We start from the raw sequence: 15,918 nt of genomic DNA, 5'->3' as shown, positions 1-15,918 counted from the left end.
TCCTGTCTTTTAGTCCTCCTATCCTTAGCTTTCTCCTTCTTATCACCACCATTTTCAATATCTCCCCCCTTTCTAATTTGGTAATTTTCCTTTATGTTTCTATATATCTTTTTCGCCAGAACAAAAGTAAGTTCCTCTCTATCTCTGAAGATTCTATTGTTTCTTTCCTTCCAAACTCCCCTTCAGAAATGAGGCAAAGACTAGGTACTTAAATCCTGCAAATTTGTGCCTTTAAACATAATATTCCATTGACAAAATAAATCCATTACATTACCTAGCTTGCACCAACTTACCCCAAGGTTCTTGGTTAAGCTATCCCAAACCTCCCTTGAATAAAGACAATGGATAAACATATGATTAGTCGATTCCATTTGATGTTTACACAATATACATCTATTAGGCATATAATTTCCTCTTTTGATTAAATTATCCTGGGTAAGAATTTTGTCTTATAAAGCCAACTATAAAAAAATATTAATCTTTGGGGTAAGACTAGGTAACCAGGCTTTAGTCCAAGGGGGCTTCTCATTCAAGCTCCAAAGAGAGTTATATCTAGATGCAACTGAGTAACAACCATTAGGGTTGTCACCCCATATTAATTCATCCTTTTTTCTATTAAGAATCATAGAGTTCAACATTATCATAACTGGCTTGAGGTCATCTGAAATGAAAGACAAGTCTCTCCAACCGTGGTCTATTCTATGATCACTAACTTTCAAACCAAATTGGCTAATACAAATATTTGACCAGTTTTCAAAGATAAGATTATTTATAAGTGGGCCTTGAATCAACCAATTATCATGCTAGAAGAGAATTTCATCACCATTACCCACTTTCTACTTAATATTAGCTTTGGCCAAGTCCCTTGCCTTAAGGATTCCATTCCAAATGACAAACCCATTTGAGATGTCTTCATTATTTAGCAAGAACTGAATAGTAGCTCTTCTGACATACTTATTAACAAAAATATCTCTCCATTCCCCTGTACTATTAAAGATGCACCAAATTTGTTTTGCTAGAAGAACCTTATTAAGATGTCTAAAAATTAGAATCATGACCACTTAAATCACATGCTCTTAACAATACTGGACATGATATTATAGACTTATATATCAGTTATAAGGGTCTAATTTTTGATCCTCAATATGAGGAGAGCATACTCTCTACCTTACTTTTGATGTAGAATTACAACAAGAGACTTACTAAGACTTCTAGACTTAGGCTAGAAATTTAATTCTTCTTTGGACAACTTGGTTTGAGCGTAAATAGTTGGTTCACTTTTATAGGCGAAGTGTTGTCTTGGGCAACTCAAACTAGTTAATTGGAGATTAGAATCCATCCATAGAAAAGGGACACCTGTCCAACTTCTAGAAACCTTATCAAAAAGGCATCTTGCATAGTAACCACATGATTGAAAGTGGTGTGAACAGTAATGCGAGTAGGACAGAGACATTATTACAAAGCATCTTTTTGACACAAGAAAGGTAACTCATAGTTACTTTTAAGGAGTAACCGAACCTCCTTTAAACTATGGTGTGGTCCATACCCAATTTTTCTAACCAAGTGTTTGTAACTTAGATAAGTGACAACCCCACTTATTAGGTTAATATATCCTACTTCTTGGAGATTGTGCTTCCTAGTCAAAGCCCTCATCAGTGGAAGAGGATGAGGTAGATCGAAGTGTAAAGTTCTTTCTAGCTTTTTTTCCATAGATTCTTCTTTCCATAGGATACTTTGATCAAGATGAATGAAGGCATGTCGAGTACCAGTATGAGGATCAAAAGGTGTAGGATGAGTTTGATACCATGTGAAGTTCCAAACATGTTTCCTTGTATGTGGATGGGCAAACTTGTGCAGATTTCATAGTTCTATAGTCCCTTCTTGAACCTGTGTTGGTCCATAATTATCAAAGAGAAACTAGTTAATAGGATTTCAAAGAAAAGAGGGAAAAGTAACGTTATGCAAATAACCATAATTGCAAGTAGTGGGCATGAGTGTGTGTGAGTGAGGATATAATCCTCGGAAGTAATCTTCAATGGGATTGACATGAATCAACCAATGGTTTTGTCTTGGAAAATGTGTACTACTTAGAATGTGTATTTTCCATTCAAATGAAGTTCTACTGGTGGTTGTATGATTGAGATATTGTTTGATTTCTTCATCAGTAGGTTGACAAGGCTCCTTTTGAATGATAGCATCTGTGAGTAATCTTCTGGAAGTAGCAAAATGTCGATTCCTTTGTTCTTGATAAACCCTTTGAGTTAGTGCAAGAAAATTATCATCCCATTGAATGTTACTAGCAAAATTATATTCCTCTTTTCTTTCCCATATCATCATGACATTGCTTGGTAGATACATCAATTGAATTCTTCAATAAGAATTTGTCTTCATTAATCATATAGATGATCATCATCCCATGTTTTTCCAGCAAGATCATTAAATACCCAATTAAGATTAAATTTATATCTCCTTGGTATTGTTCTTGCTCAATCAAAAGATTGGGTTGGAGAAAAATTTCCCTATCATTTTGTCCTTGCACAATTTCATTTAGCCTATGAACATGATGTAATATTTGTCGCCAATGTTGTTTTGCAAGGTTTCCATGAACCTCTTCCTAAAGAATGACTTGCCATTGACAGATATATGCTTCCATAGAAGTAGGCTGATTATAGCAGTCAAGATGAGTATTTTGAAGAATGTCAAGTTGTTTGTAGTCATTGGAGCTTCAAAGGTGAGGCTATAGAAGTTCTGGACCATCACTTGTATACATCATTTCACTCAGACTATTTATAGTACGGGAAAGTTTTGAACATCTTTCTTGACTTAGATAATCTGCAAGCACATTTTTAGTTCCTTCAATGTGTTCTATTTCAAATTCAAAGGTGTCTAGAAACTGTGCTCACCTTAGGAGATGTGCTCTAACAACTTCATTCTTGGATTCTTTTTTGAAAAAACTAGGAAGATTTTGCAAATCAGTTCGAAGAATGAATTTCTGATCAGCAATAAATAATTGAAACTTCTGAAATCCATTTACTGCTGCTAAAAGTTCTTTATGAGTTGAGTGGTAATTTACCTAGACCCTTTGAAAGCACCAGATTCAAATTTGACAATTTCTTCCTTGATCTGGCCATTGATGTTTACCTGTTCAAGTAGAATTGCACCACAAGCATCGTGATTGGCATTAGTCTATACAATCTTCTTACCTTTACCTAGTATGCAAAGAGGAGGCAACTTTTGGCATTGTTGCTTGATGTTTTCAATTGTTTGATTATGTCATTTATTCCATGGAGGGGCATTTTTCCTGAGCAATTTGTTTAATCCCTTTTTTTCTTTCGCTATGTTCAGAAAATATCCAATGATATAGTTAACCAGTCCAAGGAACCATTATAAACTCTTTTTGTCTTTTACTTCGACTTTTTGAATTTATTGAAGCAAATGAGCTTGTGGGTAAAGTTTACCATTGGTTCAATTCTTGTTCCAATTAAACACCAAACTTTTTATACACTAGCTGAGCTTAGAAGGATTAAAACTCAAACCATTTGTCTGACATAAAGACAGAAACTTCTTAAGGTGCTCAAGGTGGGATTTATGGTCTTGAATAAAAATGAGAATATCATCAATATAAGGCTTGAGGAATTTAGTATAGGGAGAAAATATCTTATCCATAATATTATGGAATATTGAGGGAGTAGTCTTGATGCCAAAAGGAAACACAGTCCATTCAAACAAACCTTATGGGACTGAGAATGCTATTTTGTATCGATCATTCTCCTGAACTTGATTTTTCCAAAATCCTTTGGCTAAATCAAATTTACTAAATACGTTACACCCTTGAATTATTTGCTAAATATAATCTTTGTTTGGCAATGGATGTTGATTTCTTTCTAGGCATGCATTCAAAGGCTTGTAATTGACCACAAGTCTTTTCTCTGGCAACTCATTTCCATTTTCATCCTTTTGGGTACATACATTGCATTACAAGAAAAAGGGCTTGAGATAGGGCAAATTAATTTCTTAGCAAGGAGTTCAAAGATTTCATTTTCACAAGTTTCTTGTTCAGTTCTGGATAGCATTAGATAATTGGCCTTGATTTTAGGAAGGATTTCTTGACCATTGGAATCACGTTTAAGTCAAAGGGAACACTCAAAATTACATGTATACTTATCCAAGTCTTTAGTTAGAATGGTATCTACAAATGTGGCTTGAATTTGGGCAAGCTCCTCCTAGGTGGAAAGAGACTAGTTGGCAAACCAGATGTGCTGACCAGGCAAAACTGGTTTAGGAGTAGGAGGAAAGGCTAGCTTAGGAGAGTAGGCACCTGTTTCATTGATCTGAGGAACAAATCCAATTTTAAATTCAATATGGGCTCCATTAAGACAAATAATATAAGGGCTCTAGGCTTGGATAGTAGAGCTACCAATAATGCAATCATAATGTTCAATTATAAATTGAAGGAAAGTGGTAGGGAAAGTGGCAGTGGAAAATTGTATAGGAATTGTGGCTTTATAATAGATATGAATGCCATTATGGGTGACTGAACTAATGCTGGTATTGGTTGGTATCCAAGAATCTCTAGGAAAACATTGAGGTCTGGCAATATTACAGCCAACATCAGAATCAAGAAAAGCATAAAGGTGATAGGGTTTAATTTTGAGAAGCTTAATGGTAAGTAGAAATGTAGGAAAAGGATTGGAGAATCCTTTTAGATAAGAAAACACTTGACTGTCATTGGTTTTAGATATCTCATACTCATACTGAGTGGCAATCAGTTGATAAGAGTCTTCATCACACTGAATCTTTTGTTGCTTAGATTGTTCTGTATCAATCTCCATTTGTTCCATTTCTAATAGAAAATTGTCCAAGGAGCTAAGAGAGCTCGTACTAGGATGAAACTCTTCTAATTCCTTCTAAATGGTAACAATTTCTTTTAACACATCATTCTTAATATTATAAAAAATGCAAGCCTATTTGATAACCATTCATGACTAGAAGTTTTTGCAAAGGCTTGTTGAACTTGGGGATTATGAACATACCCATGTGGTGAAGAAGGTTGAATAATTTCTTGAGCATCCTCCACATCTTGACTGCGTGTGATTTGCAATTCTAGATATTCTTCAAATTGATTAAGTCACTCTTCATTGAGTTTTGAGAGTTTGACTAAAACTTTTTGATGTTGATGAGGAGTTAAGAATTGAGTTCTCTTTGCTTCCACCTAAGAGGCTTTAATTTTAAATTCTTTGAAGTCTCTCTTTTGGAGATAGGTTGAGCCATTGTGGATTTGTTTGTGAGAGATTTTCCATGACCATGGGAATAATCATATCTAGCTCCATGATATTTAGAAATCATAAAACACGTAAAAGAAACTTCTGAATCAAATGAGTGATCTAACAAAGAGTGAAATTCATCTGGACTAGAATCAGTTTGTAGTAGATAATGCCTTATTTGAGAATGTATTTCTTCTTCTTTAGATTCACTTTCTTCTATTAAAATATCTTCAGAATCTGAAGGCTCTTGGATTTCTGTCAAAGGTAGAGAATCCAAATTAGCTTCTTTGAGAACATGAACTCATTTAGAGTTCTTCTTGTCCTTTTGCTTACACTTATTTGCATAATGTGGTCCTTTACAAATGTAACAAGTAGGAGTAAAATCCTTGGTTTTAACTTTCCTTTTATTTCTCAAGAAAGGTTTCCTATTCTTCCTCTTGAAATATTGTGGATTGTTCTCCTCATAGGGTCTTTTAGATTGATGCCTTTTAGATGTTTTGACCTTGTTTTTCTTATGGTAACAACCATAATTGTTTTGAGTGCAATGACATATACCAGACTTGAGATATGGGAGAACTTCTTTTTTCTATCTTCTATTTTTCCTTTCACTACTGAGATCACTATTGATTTCCCTAATAAACTGTACAAGCTGGGGAAAAGTGACATCATTAATTGTCATATCTAGAGTATTAAGAATACTATTCATGATCTTTTCTCTTTAGTAAGACTAAAGTTGAATTGGGAAGCCTTCTAGAAATATATTGTACATCCATACATTGTTGTTGGTTTGTCGAAAGAGATAGAAATTTGTATCTCATGTCACAAATACGATTTTCTTTGAACCATTTATAAGTAGCTCATCTCTCATTATCATGTTGACCAACAAACATTTTGTATAGGGATTCACAAACAACATTGACTCAATTACTGATAAGATCTTCTTTATATTCTGTCGCTAGGGAGTCCCATGCAAATCTAGCTATGTTGGTTAGGGCATTTAGGGCTTTTTTAATGGCTTGTTCCTGAGAGATTCCATTGACTATATATATATATATATATATATATATATATATATATATATATATATATATATATATATATATATATATATATATATATATATATATATATATATATATATATATATATATATATATATAGCATTGTCAATCCATGTTTGCATTGCATCTAAGGCTGCCTTATTCTTAATTAGATTGTACTCATCAAAATTGACAAATGACAAATCATTCTCAGAGAAGTTATGAATTTAGTCATAAGGACCTCTAGGGTCTTGTTTGACCATATTTACATTATGTTGTTTTCTTATACTGGCATCAAATTCTTAAGGCTTCGGTTTTGGTACATCCAATGTGAGGGCTTTTCCTTTGAATTGACTTTGTATTCTGGCAAGGTCTTGAGTAGAATTTGGAAAATACCATTTTTGAGCCTTGGTAGATTGGAGTCTAGCTTGGATGTTTGAAGTATGCGTTGAGACAGCTTGCTCAAGCTTTGTAGTCACAGTTGACATGGTCTGCGACAGATGTTGACTATCTACTAATTGCTAAGAATGAATTTGGGTAGTTCAAACCTAGGCAACACCAACTCATTTTTTAATAATTCTTTTTTGAAATGAAAGGTTTTTATAAAATTATGATAGTTTATTGCCTTGTAATGAGGATTCAAAGAACATCTTGGAATTTGAGACCTCTTTATAGCACTCACCAACTACAAAACTATTTCCACGTGAGAGCATTCTTACGACAGATAGTTTATTAATTTAGTAATTAGACTATTTTTATCTACGAAGGAATTAGAGAGCTCTTTAATCCCTGACCTAAAAGAGGATTTGTGTTACTAAGGACTTCAACTTTAACCAAAACAATCCATAGTGATTTGGGCTAGCCTAGTGCTTGCAATTTTGTCAGCTCATTTTTATTAGTTTTTCTAGTATTTGGCTTCATAAAACAAAATAAGGGATTGGATAGTCATTTCCAAATAGTTCTTTATTCAATTGTGTAATTCTGTAGAATATGTTAGTTATTTTGATTGTTACTATTATAAGAAAATTATAATTTCAAAGTAATTCAATATTAATGAAATTTTCTCAAATATTTAATATCTTTATAAGATTAAGATTAGCTTGATGACCAAAACCAAAATATTCAACCTGCTATAACTGTTTTCGTCAAGAGAGAATTTACCAATGAATATTAGTGCATTCCAATGTTGACTGAACACCTTTTTTGGAAAATTTAAAAATTTAAGAGTCAATCACTAAAGAATGACAACAATAAAGCATTAACTAAATACACAATTTAATTTTTTAAGAAAAAATATTTATTTTCTTTAAAGGAATAAAACACGGTTTCTCTATATTTAGTGGTGGTGATTATCACTTGAATGCAAAGTAGCAATCTAGAATTTTAGATTGAAAAGAAATTGTAAATTGTAAGAGTATTTGTAAATTGTAGATTGCAACAATTGTAAGGAGTGTAATTGTTTTCTTATAAAAATGAGTATCAATATCATGTATTGTGGATATTTATTTGATGTTTTGTCAACGTTAACCATGTTTTTAATAATAAAAGCATCCTAACAAGGGGGTTAACCCTTACAAAACTATAGTTCAAAAGTGTTAAAGAGAATAAGAGCACTAAGATATGGGTGCTAGATTTATAGGCCATCAATGTGTTCTTAATAACACAATACATGTTATCAAAGACAAAATAAACAATAAACTTAGCATGAAGGCTAGTAACCCTCCTCAAGGGTGGGAAGGTTGTTCTGTCATTAGTAGTGGAAAAGAGCACGAGTATGAAGAAAAATTCTTCCTATGGTGTCAAACAACTATCTAGATGATGTTATTCTTAAGATCCCTAATAAATAAAACTCTGTTTAGGTAGTTGTTAGCACAACGGTTGAAGTGTTGAGAAAGCTGACAATGGCAGCAAAAGCTTGGAGTAGAGGGGGGACTGAAGAAAAAGGTAACTAATAGTCCACATGACTAGGTGGGGTTGCACTAATAGTAGTAAGGGAATCACCTAGATTTGTAGTAGGAGCATGCTCTAAATTAGTAGTAGAAGATTTACCAAGAGCTGGAGCTCCATTTTAATCATTATCTTGTGAGGATTTTTTGGAGGTGGAATCAAGGAATCATAATCTTGGATAGCCAAATGATCTTCAATTGCATCCTTCCACGAATTCAAAGCATCTTTATGATGGATGCATTGAACATTCTACAACCATATGCCCAATACAGAAACATCATGGACATCAAAAGAGAATCCCCTTATAATCTATTGTTTGAGTTCAAGGTCTCTCCTCAACCATGAGCATCACAACCCCACAAAGTGGTGTAGAGATATCAACATCAACAAAAATGCAAGTGAAGGTAGAGTGGTGCATTGAAATTGTAGCTTCTTCTACCTTAAAGAAATAACCAATAGAGTTTCAAATGGCCTCAAGGAGAGAAACCTCCAACAAATGGAGTGAAATATTGGGAAGATGAACCCACACTTAGCACACATTGAGTGGTTCAATAAGAGGGTTGAAGGAGATTGGTCATGGTGTGACAAAAAGAGAGCGATTACCCTAAAACCACAAGTTGCTCAACACCAAATCATGATCTTCAAAAGAAGAAAATGCAAACATAAAAAACTCTTTTGCACAAGGGAAAATTTCAATATTATCAGAGACTGAGGATCACAAGAACTAGTTACCTAGTAAAGCAAATCAAAAGAGAGGACCAAGGACTAGTGAATCTACTAACCAACCCACAATGTTGGTAAAAATCCATATTCTCCACCACATCTGGGTCACACACCATCATAGGTGTGGTCTTGGAACTAGAAATAGGTTGAGCTTTCACCTTTGGAGAAATAGTAGCAATAAATTTGGTAGCACATGCACAACTATATCCACTATCTACAATAAATTTTACCTTATTAATTGACATCTCATGTTTTATTTTATGTTCTCTTTTGTTGTCTTTGTTTTTTATTTGCAACTAATTTGTGTTGCAGTATTGTTGTCTAAACTATTAAAACCAGTCAAAGCACTCTATAAGGAAACCCTCCATATAAATGTCTTGTTGAAATGTTAGAGGCCCTATGTAAGTTTCTCACAAGTTATATGTATCAAATGTGATTTAATATTTTAGTCCATTTAACATCATATGTCTACAAAAAATCAAATTTAAGAGTTTTTTTATTCACCTCCATAAGGGGCACAAGAAAGTTACATTCACATGTTACTTTCTATTTGTATCACCTTAAAAGGTGTACACTTACTTTGTAAGACCTTTTAGCCCTCATTAGTGTGGTTTGGTACATTAGGACCTTCTTTTACATATAATAACTTAAATCCTTGTCCTTTCTTCTTCCAATCTTTCTCAAATCTCTAAGTTGGCATCAATTTCTATGCATTATTTTTTTTATTCCCCAAACCACATAAATCATGTTTTAAATGTCTTAAAGACCATTTTCCTACATTTTTCATCATGTTTCCTTGATCTCACAATATTTGTCAGATATAGAGCCTATTTCTAGGACTTTACACCTACAAATCAAGGACAAGATTGTCCCCTACATGATATCATCCCTTATAAAGGGGATAATGGATGAGATTCTCCCTTACCTAGGTGCTTTGCTTCATGAAATATTGGGCCTGATGCAAAATATTGTTGTTTCCTACCTTGTGTAGTCGACCATTTCAATTTTGGTGCCCAAAATGGGAATAAAAGGCGGCCTTCTTACAAGTTCATTGCATCATCCATGATTCAAACAAGAAATCTAAACCCAAGAAATAAAGAAAGTGCATTCAAGGCATTGTCAAGAAAGTAATCAAGGCATCCATTTCTAGTTATTGATTCAAATATTCAACACATTCATCATCCATCATGCATTTCTTCTCTTAGATCTAACTTATTTCTTCATTAAAGATAGTGGAGTTTGGTCATCAAAGAAGAGATCCACTTCCATACAAGAATTCATCATTAAGGCCTATTGAAGTCACTCACATACATGAGGTTTTTTCTTATATGATTTACTTTTGGTTTTGTGTTGAGCCAAGGCTATTAATGCATCAAAATATTTGATTGCATATCCAACATAAGCATCAATATTGTTATGGTATTCTTCATTACTATGTTCACTTCTACTACATATTAGCATTCCTTTATCAATATTGATCTCAAATTAAGGTTGATTCCTCAACTAAGGCTTGACTGAGGAAATCCCTTCCCCACCAACCAAAAAAACCCTCTCTATTATGTATAGGTACTCAAATTGAATTTACAAATCTAGGGTTTTAGCTTCTAACATAAAGGGTTTTAGATATATGTGCACAATAGGTTAAGGTCAACCTCAACCTTGACCTTAAGTCATCCTTGACCTTGGAGTTTTCCCTTTTCCTAAGGCACCCATATTTTCTATGTTTAGAAATCTAAGCCAATACCATGTAGATCTCAAACAATTTTACTTTATATTTCAGTTTGACTATCTATTTTTTAGGTTTGTGTCTTGGTAATTGCTCTTCCCCTCTTGTCATTTTGTAATTTTTTCTTTCACAAAATTAGAGTACATAATTAGTTTCTTGGCACTCATTTTAATCATAACATTTTTTCCCTTCTCTTAGGGAAAGGGGGAACACAACCCAAGTTTTTCCTTAAACCTAGGGACATCACATGTTGGTACTTTCACTTTGTAACAATTCGGTTTCCCTGGTGGAGGAATCTTGGTATTCCTCCTACCTTTGTAATGATGGATCCCATTTTGGTGAACCTATTTCTATTACGCTTATATATTTCTTATTTGGTATTTAGGCCTTCTTTATAAGGCACTCTTTGAGCATTAACACATACATTTTAGAAATTTAAAATCGATCTTTCTAAAATGGCTTGGTGTGCAATCAGTTATTTGGTACATGTATTCTTGATTCCCTTTATCATTCTTATGAGGTGTATATGATTTTCTTTCATTTCATGATGTCCATGTCCTTACATGGTTTTCTTGCATATGGTATAATTTGATTAAATAATACAACATTTCCTAATAAGGTATACTTTAAACACATTTTTTAGCATTTTATGAGCTTTCCTTAATCATATCTTAGATCTCATAAGGGATTTTGTTAATAAACCTATATAGAAGAACTTCATTTTGAGATATTTTAGTCCTTCTTAGTGTGGTTTTAGTCTCTCTCTCTCCTCACATTTCTAGGGCATTTCTCATCCCCTAACATTGCCCCTTAGGTGTTATTATATCACTTTTTTGGCCATATCTCGTGGAGATTTTATCAATTTCCAATTTTTTTTCTACATTCTCTAAGATCTCAGGGATCCTTGTGTCTAGACCTTCTTGGGAATAAGTCAATTTTGATTGACCTATTTTAGGAAGATGTTGACCCATTTTGATCTCTTCCTTGGGGGTTTTGGGTTGCAGGGCCCAATTTGTCTTGAACTTGCACATTATTTATTTCTTTCTACCAATCAACTTGTATTATTTTCCTGTCTAAAAACTAGTATAAATGAAAACTTAGGATTTTCATTTTCACACCGAATTATTTTACAAGAAACCAAGAGAAAGTATACACACATTCAAGAAAGAAAGCATCTTCAAGCATTCATCAAGGTTCAAGCATTTCCTCCTTACATCAAGCTTCTTCTTTCAAGGTGGTAATGGAGTTTGACTTCTAAGGAGGAGATCTATTATTCCAATTCATTCAAATTCTTCTATCATGGATCTTGGCATGTCACATAATTTCCTATCCATGAGGTTTTGACTTCTTTGGTTTCCTTTTTGGTTTTTTTGAGTCAAGGCTATTAAATTTGTATAATTTGTTGCATATCAAATTCAATTGTATCTTTCATTTGATATATTCTATCCTACTAGATGTTAGTATTTCCTTTATCATGTACATTAAAATTTCAACTTTGAATTCTTAATCTAGTGCTCGACCAAGGCAAGCCCTCATCAAACTGAAAAAAATTTCAAATTTACTATGTGCAGGAACAAGTTAGCAAATTTTTGATTGTGGATTTGGAAATATCTTCTTGAAATATTTTGAATTTTTTTGGGTCAGCCTAGTTTTAGGGTTTTGGGAAGATGGTGACTTTGTGGAATGATTTCTAAACACTTTTTCTCCAGAACAACTTGTTCCCTGAGCCTTGGTAGGAAAAGAAATTTCTAGGTTTTTTTGGATTTTCTATTTTATTTAGGGATTAGTGAATGGAATCCTAGAATTAGACCCAACTCTACATTTTTCAAAGGAAAAAAAGACACTTTCCTCTATCTATTTCAAGGTTGGTACTCTACCATTCATTTAAATTTTTAGTTTAAACATAATTACATATTTAAATTGGGTTTTTTGCATATATTTAACACCTCGACCTATCTTACACTTTTCATTTGATTGACTAAACCACTTATACTTACACATCTTTAATCAAAATGACATTGTATGAAAGAGGAATTTCTTGCATACTCCCTTGATATAACTTGGGTTTAGCACTAGCATCTCTTTATCTTCTTGTATTTTGTTAATCTAACTCAAATCATAATGAGAGTTATATTTTCAAGCCCCTCTTTCTATTTTATTTTAAATTCTTTAGCATGAAAAGGGGAGTCCTTTACCCTATTTGAGTGCTTCCACTATTAACCTCAATAGAACCTAATGTTAATCCTCTTAATTGTGTACCAAATGCTCAAGATCAACCCCCTCATAATCCTAAAAAAAGTTTACATCTTCAAAGTATTGTTTATGATTTGGATGTTAGACATTTCTTAGATAAACCCTCTTCTCCATCACTTACCATAGATAAGCCTACTTCTCCTAAAGACAATAGTTATCTCACTACTCCTCCATATGCTACATTTGTGCATTCATCACAAAGTGATAAGTGATGAAAAAGGTGATTTATCTTGTGATGAATGAGAAAATGTATTATATGATGGAATAGTGGGAGGAATGTTGTCTTTAGGATGAATGGGCTTATCTTGTGATGATCTTGGTATTCCTCCTTCCTTATAAGCCTTTACCTGGTGGAGGGATATTGCTATTCCTGCTACTTTGTAATGGTGGATCCCATTTTTACCATTACACTCATAATTTACACTAAGTTGTAATTTATTTTAATTAAGAGCCCAATAACATGCCATGTATGTAATATTTGACTTAAATGAGAGAATGATAAATATTTCCAACACTTATATTCCTTGTGATGGTCTTGAAAGAGTAGTGTATTAGCATTGGAAAAATAACAACTTGTCACTTTCCAACTAGATCATTAAGCATGTATGATAACCATTTTTTTGTGATAGGGATTGTGAGCCATATAAATCTATTGTTTGTATATTCCAAATTTTTGTTCATCAAGGACATAGTTTTTATATATCCTAATTGTATTTTTCTTTCAAAGCAATAACTTACTCATTTCTTATCCCAAGATAATTCTATGTTAGTGCATCTTGAGATCATTCTTTCTAATTGCAATTGTCTCACTTTTAAGGTTCAATAGATTTATGTGTCAACAAAAATATCATGCATGAATTTTTTATAAATTTTATTTAAATGAATAAGTTATTATCCACCTCATTTCCACTAGTGGAATCCTATTATCAATCCCTACATTATATTTCTATCAAAATTTGGAAGAAAGTTGTCTATGGTTTGCAAGAATTTTACTAGATTTCATGTCTTTGCAAGCAATTAGTATATGTTTTCATTTGTGAGAACACTCTCTCTCTCTCTCTCTCTCTCTCTCTCTCTCTCTCTCTATCTCTCTCTCTCTCTCTCTCTCTCTCTCTCTCTCTCTCTCTCTCTCTCTCTCTCTCTCTCTCTCTCTCTCATTAGCTACTTCTACTATCTATCTATTATTATTCTTATTGGAAACCATCTAATGTTGGCTATAACTAACTAAACAACTATATGAATTTCATGTGTACTAGTGGGCAACAATACTCTTCTTTTTTCATAGGTATCTAAGATTTATGTTACCTACCCCATCTCAAAGGTGGTATGGACATGATTAATATTTACAAATACATTGAAGATTGCTATGTTAATACATTGTCATATCTATTGAAGGTTTTGCTGATGTGAGTTTTGTGACCACTCCAATATGAAAAATAAAATACCTAGTATCATATCCTCTCTTGAACATGGAAACCTCATATACTAAACAATATGGAAATTGTGTGATTAGATAAGGCAACCCCAAGGTTTGCAATGCAAACTAACAACTTTATGTTAGATATTACTTATTTTTGTGATATGACTTGTTGGTAGCCATGCAAGGACTTGCAATATTCACTTAAAGGGACAACAACTTTATAATGCCATCAATTTAGCAATTTAAGCTCATCAACTAGTTATAATGAAATAACATGTGAAAAGGATTGAGTTTATAAATCCAAGCTAGTTCTAAAAAAATGCAATAAACTTTTGATGGTGGGATGAGGCTAAACTAGTCCCTTCCTTCACCAAAATCAACCATCTCTAAGGAGGGAACAATCTTCTAAGGGTGCATAGATGATTTTTTATTACCAACATTCATTCAAATACCCAAGTTGGCATAATCCTAATGAGCTTAAGTGCTTTCCTTGAGTTCATACCAACCTTACATTGCTACTTGCAATCAAAAAGTACCAAAAGGTATCAATATAAGTTTTACCATGATCAATAATATTTCTCATCTTATATTCATCTATTTAACAACTTCTACTTTTATTTTACATAAATAAATCCTATTTTAAGTGAGAAGTATGAAGTCGTGCAATACTCCAAATAAAGAAAGTAAATCACCATGCATTCAACAATGAATTTGAAACTACATTGGCAATATTTTAGCAAATGACCTCCCTTACAAATGATTTGAACAAGCCTTATATAGGGGCTCTATAATGGAAGTCGATATTGATTCAAGATCAATGATCCATGTTATGCCAACACAACCCTAATGTAACTACTAGCTAAAGCATTAAATGCTAGTAAATGACAATAAGACACCAATTTGTGGGCCATTGTAAAAATTACATTATTTTTTATTATATATATCCATTTGAGGATGGACCAATGAGAAAATTTATTGTTGTAAATAATTAAATACAATCCACACGTACATTCAAACTAACTTGATTGGTGGAGACGAAGGTGTGGTAACTCAACATTCTTATCTTGTTTGAAGTCCACTTTTCCATCCTACTTGTATTGGAAATATTCTCTTTTAAGTGTTCTTGAAGTTTCTTGTACTTAAAATATTTCTTAACTTGATTACATGGCCTTGATCTTCCAATGTGACTTGGATAGGTTTGGTTTTCCATTGTATTTGCACTTCCATTTTTATTTTATATTTATATCCAAATTTAAACTTCTTTGCTAGCTTGATGAACAACTTGAAAATTCCTTGTTGATGCTCCTATATTAATTGTGGTGTTGAATCATTCTTATACAAGAAGAAACGATGTTGAACATCCTCTTGCTTGCCATCTCCATATTGTACTTGCATTGTTAGTCTTTAATGTTTGTACTTTGAATTTGCACCTTCATCTTTCACTATAATATTCCTACATTCAACCCACTTGCTTCATCTCAATCCCAACATCAAACCTCAAAAGAAAGAGAAAAATTCAATCAAAATTAAGAACAACAATGAAAT

This window comes from Cupressus sempervirens, chromosome 3 (genome assembly GCF_028749045.1).
Source record: "Cupressus sempervirens isolate cs-2001-9-10 chromosome 3, ASM2874904v1, whole genome shotgun sequence".
NCBI lineage: Eukaryota > Viridiplantae > Streptophyta > Pinopsida > Cupressales > Cupressaceae > Cupressus > Cupressus sempervirens.
The sequence above is the reverse complement of the archived record's forward strand: the minus strand, read 5'-3'. Positions refer to the sequence as shown.